The sequence below is a fragment of the Coptis chinensis genome, chromosome 4, assembly GCF_015680905.1.
Source record: "Coptis chinensis isolate HL-2020 chromosome 4, ASM1568090v1, whole genome shotgun sequence".
In the NCBI taxonomy this organism is placed as follows: domain Eukaryota; kingdom Viridiplantae; phylum Streptophyta; class Magnoliopsida; order Ranunculales; family Ranunculaceae; genus Coptis; species Coptis chinensis.
This window is the reverse complement of record NC_141459.1, coordinates 76,174,189-76,191,845: the sequence shown is the minus strand read 5'-3', so window position 1 is coordinate 76,191,845 and position 17,657 is coordinate 76,174,189. Positions and strand designations below refer to the sequence as shown.

Genomic DNA, 17,657 nt, shown 5'->3' with positions numbered 1-17,657 from the left:
GGTGCTTTATCATGCAACCATGGCGAAGAAGAGGAAAATGCAACTGAAGTGGTGAGGTATGGAATGATGGATGAAATGAAGGCAACCGTCAATACACCGAGACATAGAGTCGCCATTGTGAATCCACAAAAAAGTGGAGAAGATGAGATGGAGCTAATTAAATATTTGCCCGAGGGATTAAGAAGGGACATCAAAAGCGATATCTATGCTTGGATTTAATCAAGAAGGTAACACAAATTATCGTGCTTTGATGTAGCAGTTGGTTTTGAAGTTTGTTACACATTGTTGAATTGTTTCCTACTCCATGCGAGAATGTTGTAGGGGTTCTTGATGTTTGAACTTTTATTTACGTGGCGCCTCTCAAACTTACAAGTGCATCCGGCGCCATCATAGTGATAGCTATAAAATAGGATATCTCCTTCACTCTATTGTTTCAAAAGATTCTTCTCTCAAGATATTTTTAGTCAAGCATTTCTATAACGAAAATGTCTTAACTAGAGATGGAAGCCATGGATCCTTCTAAAAACATCTAAACCAGCACTCATGGCCTCAATATTAACTTTCTGCAAATAAATTGTCACGGTTGAAGCTTTCTGAGGATAACTTGCTTTCATGTTAAATTTACGTACATACTTAAAGCTTGAGTTTTGTTTTAACCATCGGTTCGTATTGATTCTAATCGAGTTATTGTGTGGATTTTGCCTCCATACGTTGATGATTGTATACTGATATATAATTAGAAGACCAATAAATTAAAATTAATTGTAAGCATTCAATATTGTCGTCAACTATGTATGTAGTATGTGTAATGCGCTGATTGAATTGTGTGTCATGTGTCTTTTATCTTTTTTGGGTATCATGTGAAATTGGTTTTACATGTTCTCTGAATTGGATATTGAATACCCTATAGCTATTATATCTATCGAGTAGACACCATATAGCAATGCACAATATACATAAGTGGGTATTGTTGTAAAAGAAATAAGGTCTACATTGTTTTGAAGTAAATAGTATTTTATGGGGTTGTGCTACATGTAGAACTACTTGGAAGCCAGAAGGGCACAAGAATCTGTCTTAGAATGGTATATATAACTAGGGACTATCTATGGAGTTCGATTGAGTTGTCTAGAGAATTATAGGGTAATGAATTGACAATTGGATTTGTGACTTTAGGGATTTGGGATGATAAGAGTGAGGATTTGTGGATTGATCATCTATAACAAACCATGTGCTTATTATAAGAAGCGCTTGGGAACCTATTCAATTACATACTCATGCAATGGAGGCCCTACGAGATAATAGGAAGCATCAGGTGACATTGTTAGGGATACAATCGCTTGGAATTTGGGTCTTTTTGGTCCTGTATCATTTTGGGTAGCTTAGAAATCAAACATAAAGCATACACTGTTGTTGGAAGCACTTTCAGAGACCAAATACCTATATATTAATGTATCTAAGAAACACATAGATAATCCGTTCTAAACACTTGCAACTGAACACTACATCTTCTTCTTGAAGGAGCTGAAATATTTAGATTGGGACAACTCAAAGAAGTTATAATCACAGATGGCATATGGAATGACCTCATTAACTAATGGCTAATTTAAGGTAGTTATTATATCATTTTGTAGATCACATGAATTACTACATCTTGTTTGAACTTTTGTATAATCACAAGCTCATCCAAAGTTGAAGCCTGCTTACTTTACAACCAAAGGTAGACAAGTGAATAAGGACAACTAATTTCTTCCCTCCTTCAGGCAACTAATTTGTTATTTTTGCATTTTATCTCAACAAAAACATTAGCTGTTAAGTTTGCTTCAATTAACCATTTGGGTTATCTGATAGTTTTGTTTTTCCAAAGGACTGAAGACATTGATTTCAATGGGCACTAATAGTAAATTATCTATTTGCCTTATTTTACAGACCACACTCCAAATATTTGTCTTTGATGGTCTTCAAATATTAATCCCTGAGAGGCTTTTCTTGTGTGTTTTGGGAAAATGGGTATTTAAGACAATCTTGATTGATTTAGATACTACGTGAATCTATTGCCATTATGTTTGTTAGTTGTTCATGTAAATTAGCTGACTATGCTTTAATATCAAAAGCATTGTCATTGTTTAAGGCTCTAATTTCTAACGTTAATTAGTACATTAGACTACCAAGAGTTAACAATAAAATCTCAAGCTAATAAAAAAAAAAATGGCAGGTAATTCTGAGATATTAGCAGAAAATCCAAACTTTTGTTTATTAGGATTTAGGAAACCAGTGGATATATTTGACGTGCGAACTTACAGGTTATAATGCCCTCAGGCTTACCTTCGATGCCAAATGTAGATCACGAAGAGAACTAGGTGCTACATTCTTGATAAGATTCTGTGTCTGAAAGCATTGTTCAGGTAACCTTTTGGTGTAGTTATTCTCTCTTTAAACTTTTAATAGTGGTCACTTTGTTGTTTATCCTATTAACTCCTTGTTTTTTTTATTGCATTAGGTGCTCAAAAATTGAAATCAGGAAGACTACAACAGCTGTCAAGCCCATGTCCGAGAAAAAGATTAAGAATATACAGAGGTATGCATATCTTTTGAAACTAAAATTGTGTGCACCATTTAATTCAATTAATCGCAATGGGCCTTTGTACATTTCTCCATCCACCACTTCTCACACTTTCCAAACAGCAACCAAGTGTCCTATCCTAATACAAATGCAGGTACAATAGATCAAATATCCTATACCAATAAGAAAGAGGATTGATATAGATTATAGAAAAAACCAAAATGCATAATTCCGAAACTCACATTTATTATAAATTCGAAAAAAACATAAAAAATAAAATAAAACTCTATAAACATGAAAAATGGGGTTTCTCATGGCTCCAACCGAGTAAAGTCTCAATTTACTCTCCAACTCTCATCTAAACGAGTTCATTCTCGTTTAGTCAGAGTCTATGAACAATTTGCAAATTAAGGTTTGATTGAGCGTAATGTGTTCTGATCCTTGATGACTTTTTTGCTTGATTGGTTTAGTTAGTTCAAAGCGGTGAATGCCTTTTTTTTAACATTTGGTTGTTATCAAGGTTGAATTTATTAAACATTAGGCTTGAAGAGCCAAAATATTATTGCATCACCTTTTTATATTACAATAATGAACCTCTACTTCTACTATCTTTCTTTATTTACAAAAATAGTTGATATACTGCATGGATATAAACTTATGAGAAAAAAAAAGCATGTTGATGGAAAACCAAGTGATTCCCGATTTTATAATTGTAAGGGCGTTAACATTGATGATAAAGAGAACGTAAGAGTCGTAGACACAACACTTGATTTAATATGTGAGATACTGCGTGAGACAGTTTGTTGTTACCATAGACAATTTGCAGGGATTGGGATTTTAGAATTTAGAATTTTTGATATGTTGCTTGCAGGTGTGACACCAAAACTGGAGGGAAATCCTAAGGGTGTCACTTATCTGTTGGAGTTTGTATGATTTCTAAAAGAATTCACTAGAGGGAGGGGCTCCAAACATTCCATTAACTGGGTGATGAATGTAATAAATTCTGCTTTTTTTAGTTAAGGTTTATGTTCTGCTCTATTTCGGTTAGCACAGTTGGCTTTTATTAAGATTTTATGCATTTGAATTGAGTGAATATATATGCTAGGAGATGGCGTATTAGCTTAACCAGTCAGAATTTGTTTTTACCAATGCACATAATAAATTTAATTTGAGTTCTACTGAAGTAGGAGTGAGTTACAAAAAAGAATGTTCTGAACGTGTCAATTTCATTAGTTTCCTATGCCGGGTTCTCAATATTTTTGTTGACACATGTTTACATGAAGTTGTTAGATGTCTTTCAATATTTCCGACTGTAATTCAACTATGATATCGATGCTGCATTTTAAATTGTCTACAATTATGTGGAATGCTTTAACAAAAAACATGACGTTCCAATAGTTAATTACATTCTATGTATGGTGCTGGGTTTTTTCCTATATCTTCTCCATCCATTGCTTCTTCCATGAGGACCATTCACCTGTATTTACAATTGGCCATTTAAAACTTAATGTATCCTACTTCTTTTCCCGTTTTTTCTTTTTTTTCCCCAATAATTATTGAAAAATGTACTATATAGCTTAAGTTAAGCCTTTTGGTGTCACTGTATAAATCACATTCCAAAATTTTCGATGTTAATAATTTGTGGATATGAAATCTCGTGATGTATTGATGTGGAATCATTCCAGTAAAAGATAGCTTAGTTTTTTCCTTTTCTACTTTTCATTTAGGACAACAATGAAATATTTGAAACTGAATGATATAAGCCTCTCCTTTGAATCCATATGAAGCTGCATCCGATCTATGAGCTGCACTCATTCTTGCATTTCTCACTATCATTGCAATTGCCTTACAATGTGTTAGTATTGTTTACTTTTTACGTAAATCTGATTTGGAACTTATTTTAAATGCTCCTAGTCTCTATCTCCCGATCTGGATCTTTAGCTCAATGGAAGAGCACTTGAGTGTGGAAGTACAACTCAAGAAATGGTGGTTCAAATCCAATAAGTTCCTATTTTGATAATGTGAAGCTTTCTCAAACATCTGCACTTTCATTTTAAAAATTGTCAAAACTTTGTCATAACAACAATGGTTTTATTTTTGTTATTTTTGATTGGGCTAGCTTTACACCACAAGTTTTCTCTGATTGCATATTAATGTTTGATTGCTTTTCTGAAAGTTACAATTTTCTAAGTTTATGCTTTGTTGATTTGTTAATAGTCAGCACATAATTGAAACTAGGGCAAAAGCATGTGAAATTCTTCTAATATTTTGTTACTCGATATTATTATGCGCTGTATTTTCAGTTCAATTGTTGAATCAAAGGAGTTACGAAAATTCAATTCAATATTGAATTCGATCGATTCCACCTACCATATGCTGATATGCTAATGTATAGGTGTAATAGGTACTAAAACTTTTGTGTAGCAGTTTTGGTAAGCTTTAGAGACTATGCTTAAAAGTTAAGAGCGTTGTGGTACATATTCTTCAGCATGCCTTTCCTTTTTTCCTATATTTCCACACGCCCTGTTGACAAAGTGTGGGGCAATGTATTCGATGCATATTGGGCATGTATTCTGTTTTTCTTTTTTCGTTTGTCTAAACGAAGCTAACATTGGTCCTTGAGCATTGCCTTATAATCGACTTTTTAAAAGGTTTGCGACAAAGAAAAGAAAAGTTCATTCGTTGTCTGAAGCGATCAATCAATGGCAGCTACTTCAGCTTCAGTTTTCAATCCAGCATTAACTTCAAATAAGCACCCGGAAGAGCCATCGCATGTTGCGTTTATATCAAATCTTAGAATGTCCACTTCCTGTTTAACCAAGTTTCAACTCAAACACCTCTCTCCCTCCTCAATCCCATCACAATCCCCACGAAACCCTATTTGTGCCGCCGCCAGCCCAACATGTTCTCCGTCCGCAACCACTGCTACCACCTTCCATGGTCTCTACTATGTCCTTGGTGATAACATCGATATTGATCAAATCATCCCTGCGGAGCACCTAACTCTGGTCCCTTCCAAACCTGATGAATATCGCAAGCTTGGATCTCATGCCCTCATTGGTCTTCCCTCTACTTATGAAACTCGATTCATTGAAACAGGTGAAGTCCAATCTAAATACTCTATAATCATTGGAGGAGAGAATTTTGGCTGTGGGTCATCGAGGGAACATGGCCCTGTTGCACTTGGTGCTGCAGGGGTCAAGGCGGTTGTGGTGGAGTCTTATGCAAGGATATTCTTTAGGAATTCAGTTGCGACTGGTGAAGTCTACCCATTGGAATCAGAGGGGAGGTTGTGTGATGAGTGTTCTACTGGTGATGTTGTTACTGTTGAGCTTGCGGAGAACCTTCTGATTAATCATACTACTGGAAAGGAATATAAGTTGAAGCCCATCGGAGATGCAGTGGTCTATTATTGATGTTTGGTGGAATTTTCGCTTATGCTAGGAAGACTGGGATGATTTCTTCTCCGCAAAGACCTTCTTAAGGTTTTACTAAAGCCCACCGCTTTGGTTTCTATGGATGTTTACTAATGAGCATGAAAAATATTGGGTTCTCGTTAGTTGCTCATTTTGGTGTTGTTCAAATTGTTCTTTGTTGCTCTTTTAAGCTTTTGTTTACGACTTCAAGGGTCTTGCTTTTTGTAATACTAAGTGTCTTTCATCTCAAAATACAATTTGTTTGTGTTTTTGTATTTTTGGAGTAGATGCATAATAAATGCATTAGTTTGTATTTGTTCTGCCTATGCATTTTTCGGATTACAATTTCTTTGTCTATGTATGTTCTGCATGTGCATGTATTGTTTCTTCACATTCTTGCCTCTTCTTCTGGATACTTGGGCTACATATATAAATTATTTCAAGTTTGGGGGATGCAGCTCTTAGTCTGTTACTGTTCTGTTGAATATATCAAGAGTCTATCAAGAGTTGTGATAAGGAGAGATCATTCTCTCTAAATTTTGGAGAGATCAAGACAAATAGCCGTTGGATGGAGAAATTCCTTCTCGAGATCGAGGTTGTTGCATGGCCCACAACTGACAAACCACACCAAATCGTATGATCATGTCATCCAACGGCCGATATAAAGTGCGCACTAAATTTAGAGAGAATGATCTCTCCTTATCATTTGCGTATATCAAAATATATTGCCTTAAGTTATAAACATTGTTTAATGGTGGAGCAACAAATATACAGATTTTCATTCGATAATATAGAGTAGTTGGAGGTAAAAATAACTCAACTAAGGAGTGCACATGGGAAATAGAAAACTCAGTTAGGTGAAGTAGTGAATATGTTAATCATTAGGTGAAGTGTCACCCCTGTTTCTATTGTGGATTCTTTTGTAATCTTTAACCCGAAAGTGAAGTTGCTTAACTATGCTTTTAGAATAGAAGTCAATGGGAGCTTAGTATCTCTCCCCATGATGAGTGCAATTCCTTTTCCTACCGCCTACCGCATTACATACAAAAAATCAGATTATGTCCGAAGTTGGTGGAGTGTTGGAAGCCTTTGTCAAAGAACACGACTCAGCTGATCCTGCAACTGTCTGTTTTAGTCAATATTTGAACCATACAAACATTTGCTAAAATGACTCCTCTTCCTTGGGTTCATAATCATGTGTGAATTTTGAATTCGTATATTTATCTAACCATTTTGTATTTTTTTTAAGAGTTTCGTTGTTGGTTCCAGATTTGGGACGTACTTCCCATGCTCTCCTAATTTGGGAAGACTTGTGCTACACTTATGATGAAGGAGGACTTGGAATAAGAAACGTGGCAACTGCAAATCATGCGGCAAACCTTTGTCATATTTGGAATCTGATTAGCAACAAGAGTACCTTATGGGTGCAATGGATTCAGAAAAACAAGATTAAAGGGAGGAACTTCTGGCACATCCCAATTCCTAATGAGTGCTCCTGGAGCTGGCGCAATATTTCGAAAGATAGGATGCCAAGTTCATTGCTTCTCATGTTATAGGCAATGGGCAAAGCACTAGTCTTTGGTATGACCCCTGGCATCCTGCTGGTATTCTTAAAGACCAGTTTCCACTTGCTTTGATTCATGACTCTGAATGTGGACTTAATGCAAAAGTAGGAAACCTTATAGAGGATGGGTGTTGGAATATACCACGGCAGTTGCAAGTGCATTGTCCAGACTTGGCTGCTCAAATAGAAGAGGATGTTCAGTTGGGCTCGGGTGATGATGAGGTGGTATGAACGGTTTCATTACGAGGAGATTACCAATTAAAGGATACATATGAAGGCATTAGAAACACAAAGCAACCAGTGACTTGGCATACCATGGTGTGGTTCAGTAATAAGATTCCACGGTTGTCTTTCATCAGTTGGCTAGCATTGAAAGGAAAGCTGAAGACGCTGCACAGAATGAAATAATGGAAAGTGGTTGGTTCACCAACCGTGTTCTTTTTGCAATCATGGGGTGGAAACAGAAGAATATTTGTTCTTCCATTGTGTTTTCTCACAATATGTCTGGCAAGGTTTGATAGCTAGAGCTGGCTACAACAAACAGAGGAAGCAATCATGGCAGGAAGAGTTGGATTGGGTACAGGCTAAGAGCAAGGGGAAAGGAGGAAATCAGGATGCCTTGTGTAGTAGCCATATTCAGGAATGCATCACATAAGTACTGGCCCAAGAGATAAGGCCCATACCATAGTATGTATTGGGCCCAGAGAATAGGCCCAGGACCATACTATGTCCCATGAGTAAAACCTAAGAGAGGGATATAAAAAGAAAAGGAAGGAGGAAGAAAAGAGGAGGGCAATGAATGGAGGCATAGAAGGGTGAGGAGAGAGAGGTGAACTACGGCGGCTTGATCCCGAGATGGGTACGTAGGCAACCGAATTGGTGCAGCCGATCCAAAATATAGAGTGAATATGAGTAAAGTTAGAGATTGGCGAGATTCGCGGTAAAGTGGTTGTAACAAATGACGCCGTCTGTGGGGACATAAAAGTTTTAAACAGATAAGTTTTCTCTCCATTCTTACAAAAAACACTCAAGCTTTTGACCATTTTCTGTTATTTCGTTCCTCTATTTTGGTTTCTTAAATGTTACTCTGAGAGAGAGGGTGGTGATGTTTTGAGCTAAAAGATAAGGTTTTTGGAAGTGGGGCGGTTGAGTTTTGAAGAAAGATTAGATTTTGAGATGTGGGGCTGTTGTGTTTCAAGTTGAGTATAGCCGGTTTTAATATGGGGTGTTGTTGAGTTTGAGTGCTTTAAGACTTAGGAAGATGGGTTTCTCCGCTTTGATATAATATAGTTTGGGGTAATAGAGAAAGGAAACATGTCTACTTTGGAGGAGAAGAGCAAAGCAAGAGGTGGGGTGGTGATGAATGGAGGGGCACCTATTCTTGCTGAAGAAATGAAGATTGTGAAAGAGCTTCAAGATCAGTCAAGAACTAAGAAGAGTATAAACTCGAAATGTGGCATGCCGCTGTCGGGTCCGCTTGTTTCCTTGCCTCAAGTCGGCACCTTTTGTACTACTTTCCTTAAGAGCACAATAAAGGAGCGAGGAATAACCGAAGTCTCACATCCGACCACTTAATGGCCGGAGAAGAGGAGAGGGTAGTTCGAAAATAATTAAAGAAGACAGTGGTGGGGAATCAAGAGTGAAGCTTGGATGACTATGTTGGGTTCACTAGTCCGAGAGATCATATCGGTGCAAGTATGTTACATCCCATTGTTGTATCATGTCATTCACAAGTTAAATAGTCGATGTGAACGGTGGCGTAAGGATTCTTCGCTCGTTGTTGGTGGTGGTGAATCGGGTCGATCCGGTGGTGGAGAGATGGGTGGAGAAGATGGGGAAATGGGTCGGTTTGGACCCATTTCAGATCTTAACAACCGGCCCGGTCTCGAAGCTTGGGCCTTCGGGGTGACTATGTATATGCTAGTTCTTAGGTGACTAAAGGGAAGCGAAAGGGTGTTGGTAAGACAGTTTTTGTTGAAAGCAGAGGTCATTTTGAATGTGTTTAGGAGCTTTGATCGACTATGGATTAGGCATTTATTGTTTCTTCAAGCCGCAATTATAGTTGTGGGGGGGCGGAAGAGTCAAAGTGGGCTTATCCGCGGGCAAGTTTTGAGAAATCGCGACACCAAATCGCGACACCCATTTGGGTACTAAGTGTGTTTATCACTAGGGCAGATTTAGATTGTTTCAATCCTTACTAGATTTTTCACTCAAGATGGATTGGTTTCAAAGCGAAGACAAGGCGCTTGGCCCGAGGATGGTGCTAAAGAGTGTTGTTGCCGCAGATGGACAAATTTTGCCTTTGTTGTTATATATGGACCGGTTTTGGAGAGGGTCTAGCAAAGCGTATAATGCGTAAGGTTTTCCTTATTGCAAATACCCAGATATCTCCTCCCGCAGGTACTAGCAAAGGGTTCTATTGGTTCTACCTTGGGTGCGTAACTTTCTCGAGGAAACTAATGGAGAATCTTTAATGCCGTGAACCGACGCCGAATTTTGTTGGTCGTGGCCTCGGTGAAGGGATTGTTGACAGCATGGAGCACTCAGTTTTCTGGATTCTCATTCTTGCCGCAAAGTTTAGTTTCAGTTTCTACTTCCAGATTATGCCCAGGGGTGAACCGATGAAGGCTATATGGAAGCTTAAAAGAATAGATTATGATTGGCTTGAGTTATTTGGTATCAATAACAGATTGGCGGTCAGGCTGTTATGGCTTCCAGTGCTTTTGATTTGCCTTGTGGATATACAGAGATGGTACTCAATATTCTCTTCATTGGTTGGATCGTTGGTGGGTTATTTGACCATTTGGGTGAGATTCGGAACATCCAACAGTTGAGGTTAAGGTTTCAGTTTTTGCAACCTTTTGCGGAGATAGATGACTCAATTCGATTCGGTTCACGAAAAATCTACAAAACGATTGCGGTGGCAAATTCATTCATGGGTTAATATCCCTTTGTGGATTTCCGGATAAGCCTAAGAAATATCTCAACAAGTTGGTGAACACACCGCAGCAGGCCTTGTAATGAGGTTTTGATTCAAGATTTCCCAAGGTGAAGAGGACGCCGAAACAACTAAAAGAAGATGGTTTAGCACCTCCGAGTCCAAATTTACTAACTCCAACTGGCTTTTGAGAATTCCATCAAGTTGCCCGACATTGAAAATGCTACCTTCTACCGCCAGGTTCATCATGTGCGTATAAGTCTAACATCCAGGGACTCTAGGGTCAACGACCCAATTAATCTGGAGTCAAGACGCCGTGTTGCTTTCTTTAGCAAATCCTTGTTTGTGAATATACCCCATGCTCCCCAAGTTGAAAAAATGATGGCTTTCAGTGTCCTTACTCCTTACTATAACAAAGAAGTTTTGTACAACAAAGAACAGCTGCGAACTGAGAGTGAAGATGGTGTCTCTACACTGTTCTATCGGCAGAAAATTGACGATGATGAGTGGATAAATTTCTTAGAGAGGATGCTTGAGAGGGGCATGGTGTATGAAAATGAAATAGGGAATAACAAGCTAAAAGATCTCCGCTTCGGGCATCGCATGGAGACCGACATTGCTCGTATCTATAAGAGGCATGATGTATTACCATAGAGCTCTCAAGATGTTTGGCGCCCTTGATTCTCGCCTCGAGATGGACATCGTGGAGAGATCGTAAGACCTTTGCTCCTGTTAGTTCAAAGAGACAAGGCATCAAATGAAGCCTCGCATCGCCTCGATGTGTCACGCTCTTCACGGCATGAGCGAATGAATAGAAAGGCAAGGGTAGCCTTCAAAGACCTTGAGTACGGAACTGCTCTTAGGAAATACACATATGTAGTTGCTCGCCAGATTTGAGGAACTCAGAAAGCTAAGAAAGACCCACATGTAAAGGAGATATTATATCCCATGAGGAACAATGAAGCCCAATTAAGCGGATGAGTACGGGGGGACGAGCCCTCCGCAGACCCTCGGTCCGATCAAACATGGGCAGGCCGAGTTTGTCCGACCATCAGTCCGGCCTCGAGCGGGATAGGATCCTGTAGACCCTCATGTCCGGGCAGCCGCGTGTGGGGGCGGCGAGCTGTCCCGGACCGGCGTGTCCGGCCTCGAAAGCTGGATAGGATACTGCCCTCGTGGTCCAAAAAGCGTGTGGGGCAGGCAGAGCTGTCATGGACCCTCTTGTCCGAATCAAACATGGGGCAGCCGAGCCGCTTCCCCGATAAGCATTCCGGGAGAGAGCGGAGGGTTCGAAGACTCTTCGCGGATATGTCGCGGGACTATCCGAATGAGTGCGGGGGGGATGAGCCCCCCGCGGACCCTCGTGTCCAAACAACGCGTGTGGGGCAGGCAGAGCTATCATGGTTCGGCATGTCCGAAGCCTCGAGCGAGATAGGATATGCGGACATGAGATCCGAGTCAAGCCTGGGGGCAATGAGAGAGCCCTAACTGGCGAGAGCCCGAGCAAGCCCGCGGAGTGGGATGAGCCCTCCGCGGATCAGAGATGCTAGAGATACATGGGGCAATGAGAGAGCCCCAACCGGCGAGAGCCCGAGCGAGCCTACGGAGTGGGATGAGCCCTCCGCAGATCAGAGATGCTAGAGATACATGGTGCAATGAGAGAGCCCCAACAGGCGAGAGCCCGAGCCAGCCCGCTGAGCTGGATGAGCCCTCCGCTGATCGTAGAGATGCTAGAGATACATGGGGCAATGAGAGAGCCCCAACCGGTGGATACCGGTCGAGCCCGCTGAGTGGGATGAGCCCTCCACCTAACCGTAGATGCTAGAGATACATGAGGCAATGAGAGAGCCCCAACAGCGAGCTCGAGCGAGCCCGCTGGGTGTGAGCCCTTCGCGACGAAAGGCAAGAGACAAAAGGTGGTCAAAGAGAGTAGCCCCGAGCTCCGGTTGAGCCGCAGGCCGGAGATGCAAGAGATATGTGGACATGAGATCCGAACAACGGGGGATGAGCCCTCCGCTGACATGAGATCCGAAATCAAAACCGGGGCAAGCAGAGTTACCCTCATCGACTCCACCCGAGCGAGATAGCGGGGATGAGCCCTCATGACATGAGATCCGAAGTCAAACCTCGAGCAAGTTGAGTTGCCCCTCATCCCACTTCCACCCGCAGCGCAGACAACGGGGGGGATGAGCCCTCCGCGGACATGAGATCCGAGTCAAACCTGGGGGTAAGCAGAGTTGCCCTCATCGACTCCACCCAAGCGTAGATAGCGGGTGAGCCATCCGCGCATTATGAGATCCCAATCAGACTTGGGGGCAAACAGAGTGGCCCCTCAATAGACTCCATTTCGTAGAGACAATGGGGGGGGGATGAGTCCTCCAGCGTCTCGGAGTTCCGTAAGAACAATACTATTGAATTCTACAAAAGAGAAATAGAGGGGAGGAGGCCCTTTGCAGACGGTATATCGAATTCCATGAGTAAGTGCAAGGGGGATGAGACCCTTGGCGGATACAATGTTGAGTCCTACAAAAGGGAAATGAAAGGGAAATGAAAGGGAAATGAAAGGGTGAGACACTCCGCGGACATGATAGAGATTTCTATGAAGGAGAGCTTATGGTCAAGCAGACCCTCCGCGACATTGAAGAAGTTATGAGAGGGAGAAATGCAGGGGACAAGACAATCCGCGGACATAGTGGTGAGTCCTCCGAAGGAGAGATGGTGGCTGAGGTGATACACTCTGCAGACAGGCGGCGATGAGTTCCGATAAGGAGAGCAGGGCTCGGGAGGTGTACCGATATGGTAGTGAAGTTCTATGTGAGAGGTCTTTGTTTGGGTTGAGACACATCGTGGGCATGGTATCGAGTTGAAGAGAGAGAGCGGGGGATGAGATACCGAGTTCTACGAAAAGGGAAATGAAAGGGGAGAGACACTCGCATGATATAGTAGTGAAGTTATGTGAAGGAGAGTTTATGATTGTATTGAGACACCCGCAGACATAGTGGTGAAGTTCTCCAAGGAGAGATGGTGGCGAGGTGATACACCCGCAGACAGGCGCTGAGTTCCGGAAAGGAGAGCGGTGGTCGGGGAGGCATACCGCCGATATGGTAGTGAGTTCTATGTGAGAGGTGTTGGTTGGGTTGAGACACATTGTGGGCATGGTATTGAGTGAAGAAGAGAGAGCCGAAGGGATGAGACAATGGAGTTCTACGAAAGGGAAATGAAAGGGTGAGACACTCTCGCAGATATAGTAGTGAGTTATGTGAAAAGAGAGCTTATGACAGTATCGAGACAGTCCGCGACATAGTGGTGAGTTCTCTCGGGGAGAGATGGTGGTCGAGGTGATACACTCCTCGACAGGCAGCTGAGAGTTCTCTCGAAGAGATGGTGGTAGGGTGATACACTCCGACAGGCGGCGCTGAGTTCCGAAAAGAGAGCAGTGGTCGGGGAGGCATACCGCCGATATGGTAGGGAGTTCTATGTGAGAGGTGATGGTTAGGGTTGAGACACATCATGGGCATTGTATTGAGTTGAAGAGAGAGAGTGAAGGGATGAGATAGTTGAGTCCCACGAAAGGGGAAATGAAAGGGTGAGACACTCATGATATAGAAGTGAAGTTATGTGAAGGAGAGATTATGACAGGCTGAGAGACACTTCGCGGACATAGTGGTAAGTTTTGGAAAGAGAGATGTTATCGAGGTGAGATTAATCCGTGGACATAGTAGTGAAGTTCTATGAAGGAGAGCTTATGGTCAGGTTGACACACATTGTGGGCATTGGATCGAGTTGAAGGGAGAGAGCGGCGGGATGAGATCCTTTGGGGATACGCTTAATGGGGTATATGAACAAGAACCGATGGATTGAGTACTTCACGGACATACGGTCCAAAGAGCGTAGTACATGGATACCGAAAAATGTCCCGAGGAGGAGAAGACTACATACAGTCACAGGATACTGTGGATATCTAGAGTTCAAAGAGAGAAACAAGGAAGTTTGAAGACTTCTCGGGTCCGCCGTCGTCATTGTCGCCGAACTCGAGAGGGGGCAAATGTAGTAGCCATATTCAGGAATGCATCACATAAGTACTGGCCCAAGAGATAAGGCCCATACCATAGTATGTATTGGGCCCAGAGAATAGGCCCAGGACCATACTATGTCCCATGAGTAAAACCTAAGAGAGGGATATAAAAAGAAAAGGAAGGAGGAAGAAAAGAGGAGGGCAATGAATGGAGGCATAGAAGGGTGAGGAGAGAGAGGTGAACTACGGCGGCTTGATCCCGAGATGGGTACGTAGGCAACCGAATTGGTGCAGCCGATCCAAAATATAGAGTGAATGTGAGTAAAGTTAGAGATTGGCGAGATTCGCGGTAAAGTGGTTGTAACACCTTGAGACCGATACTTACAGGTTTCAATGTTTCATATATTGGACATGGAGGGAACGAAACACAAGGATATTCCATAATAAATTCGCTACTGCAGCACAAGTGTTGGATCTGATAATGAAAGATGTCAAGACCAAAATACACTCAATCAAAATCAAAATGGATCGGAGGAGGGCCCCGAGAGAGCAAGGTTCAGGTCTATATGGAATAAAGACACAGAAGTAGACCTGAAATCCCAATTAAGTGTAAATGGCAAATGGCAAAAGAGGGAATGTGTGTTCTTAATACTGACGACAGTGTAGAAGGTACAAGGGGACAATGGGCAGCAGTTCTAAGAGACAGTAATGGCATTGTAGTTGCCACAACACATGGAGTTTCTGATTATAACTCAATAGCACTGGTTGAGATGCAAGGCCTAGAACTCGGACTCAAGCTAGCATTACTTCATGACATTAGGAGAGTGACAGTGCAAACAAATTCAGCGAATGTAGTATCTTTCGTACAGCAGGAAAAGTACCCATGGCAAGGCAAGTGTAGCGACCCAATTTATGATGGCCGACGGTCCGGCGGGTGATGGATCCAGAAAGAGGACATGCAAGTGGGGAGAAGCATTTCTATTAGGGCCGCGGACATAGGAGCCGGTATGAAGGCTGAGAACCGAGGACCGATTAAAGAGTCGCCGACTTGAAGGGATAGCCGACCGAATTGTACCATCGTGACACGCGCCCGCCAGAGCACGGGAAAACCCCTGGTCAGATGAGAACCCTCCACGCTGTAATCAATGGACCGAGATGGAGGGACAGGTGGATGGCCTAATAGAGAGATGAGGGATTATAAATAGAACAGGAGAGGAGGAGAGAAGGATAGGTCACAACATTTGGCACCGTCTGTGGAGACAGAGAGTGGAAAATAGTGAGATGGCAACAAAAAGAAGAGTGGGTCGACCAAAAAAGACGCACGGTCACGAGATGGATGTGGAATCGAAGGAGGAGAAAGGGAGGAGCAAGGTAGGGAAGAGACAGTAATGTCAGAGGCGGAGGAAACAAGGTTGTTGCATGAGGAGATAGCGAGGTTGAGAGAAGAAAATGAGGGGTTAAGGAGAGAAAAAGAGACAATAGAGGAGTCGGAAAGTCGGAAAGGGAGGTGTCGAGAGCAGAGAGAGAGGAGGAAGGGGGAATAGATGCAGAAGAACAGACGGTGGTGGGGCTCACCAAGGAGCAAGTCAGAGAAATGATCGCCAGCAATCTGAAGGCTAGTCTGAACAGGCCAAGGGCATGGGAGGTGCGGCGAGTTAGGTGGTGGCAGGGTTGAACCGCAACCCACTGGCGGACTCGATCTGGAAGTCGGAGGTGCCGAAGAGGTTCAACTAGCCAAGTTTTGAGAGGTACGATGGGACTGGGGACCCCGCTGACCACATTCATCACTTCCGGCAGCAGATGCCGTTGTGGCAGGAGCCGCGGTATGACGGGCTGAGATGTATGATGTTCCCGGCAAGCTTAAAAGGGGGAGCATCTGACTAGTATTACAGATTACCTTCTAAGAGTATTAATAACTTTCAGGAGTTGGAGCAGGCGTTGATTGATCATTTTATACACCAGAAGAAGCGTGTTGTGGACATCGCGGCCTTGTTCAACGTAAGGCAGAGGTCCGCTGAATCGTTAAGGGACTTCTTGTGTAGATTCAAAGCGGAGACCTTGAAAGTGGAGAATCTGGACGAAAGGACGGCAGTGATAGCTTCCGAGAGAGGATTGCGCCCGGGAACAAGGGTACATGAGTCGGTAGCCAAGAATGAGATTGCAACATTACAGGATCTATACCCGAGGGTGGAGAAGTACATTAGGTATGAAGACACCATGCAGAAGGAGGTGAGAAGGCCAGGGAAGGCGGTGTTATCGCTGGAAAAGGGCGAGGGGCGTCGGCGATATGGGCCCTCAGACAAAGGGGGCAGCGGATACCGAGGATATTCGTCGCTGCCCAAGAGGAGCAGAGAAGAGGCTAGGAGGGAGAGTCGAGACAAAAAGCCCTATCGCGAGGTAGAGCAAGTGCCACTGAACAAGTCGTTGAGCAAGATATTACCGTTGATTCAGAATTTGCAGGGGTATGAGGGTCCGCGAACCAAACCAGTGGAGGTACAAGGCAAACCCTATTGTGCCTATCATCAAATACACAACCATGAGACAGACGGCTGCTATGCGTTAAGATGGTTGATTCAGAGGATGATAGGAAAGGGGTTGTTGAAGGAGTTTATAACAGAAGAAGAGAAGGTAGAGTAAGCACCGACCTGTGGAGGATATTGGGGACGATCAACGTGATCTTCGAGAGGTATTGAGCCACAATGCACACCGGCGAGAATACGGGCGCGGCGAGCATACAAAGAGTCCATGAATAAGCAGGGCATTCGCGGGCGACCTCCTGGTCCGCGAATGGAAGGGGAAGTATAATGTTCACCGATGCGGACCTTCAGGCCATCGATTCCCCGCATGAGGACGTGCTGGTGATCACAGTCGCGATGGGAAATTACATGATAAAGAGGGTGTTAGTGATCGCGGTCGGCAAGATTTTACCGCTTAGAGGGACAATGGAAGAAATGAAGATAGAAAGGAAGTAGTTGAAACCCTCACCAACAAATTTGTATGGGTTCAACCGAAGCATGACAGAACTTTAAGAGGAGCTTCGCTCCCAAAGGACCACTCGGACCCGTTACATGTTGTTCTCGATTCATCGTCACACCCCAATTTCGGCTGCATTGAAAAAACATTATTTGTTCTCGACTCTTCGATCTTCGAGGTGTGACGCACTC

General features: G+C 42.9%; 1 non-coding gene and 1 pseudogene across 1 annotated transcript; both read left to right on the top strand.

Annotated features, from left to right (window-relative positions):
• Positions 1-5,262: 5,262 nt before the first annotated feature.
• On the top strand, positions 5,263-6,044 carry LOC147504855 (3-isopropylmalate dehydratase small subunit 1 pseudogene; annotated as a pseudogene).
• Positions 6,045-11,104: 5,060 nt separating this feature from the next.
• LOC147504854 (small nucleolar RNA J33) lies at positions 11,105-11,185 on the top strand. Its single transcript, XR_015194082.1, has one exon. It is a non-coding gene; the product is annotated as a small nucleolar RNA J33 (small nucleolar RNA).
• Positions 11,186-17,657: the final 6,472 nt, after the last annotated feature.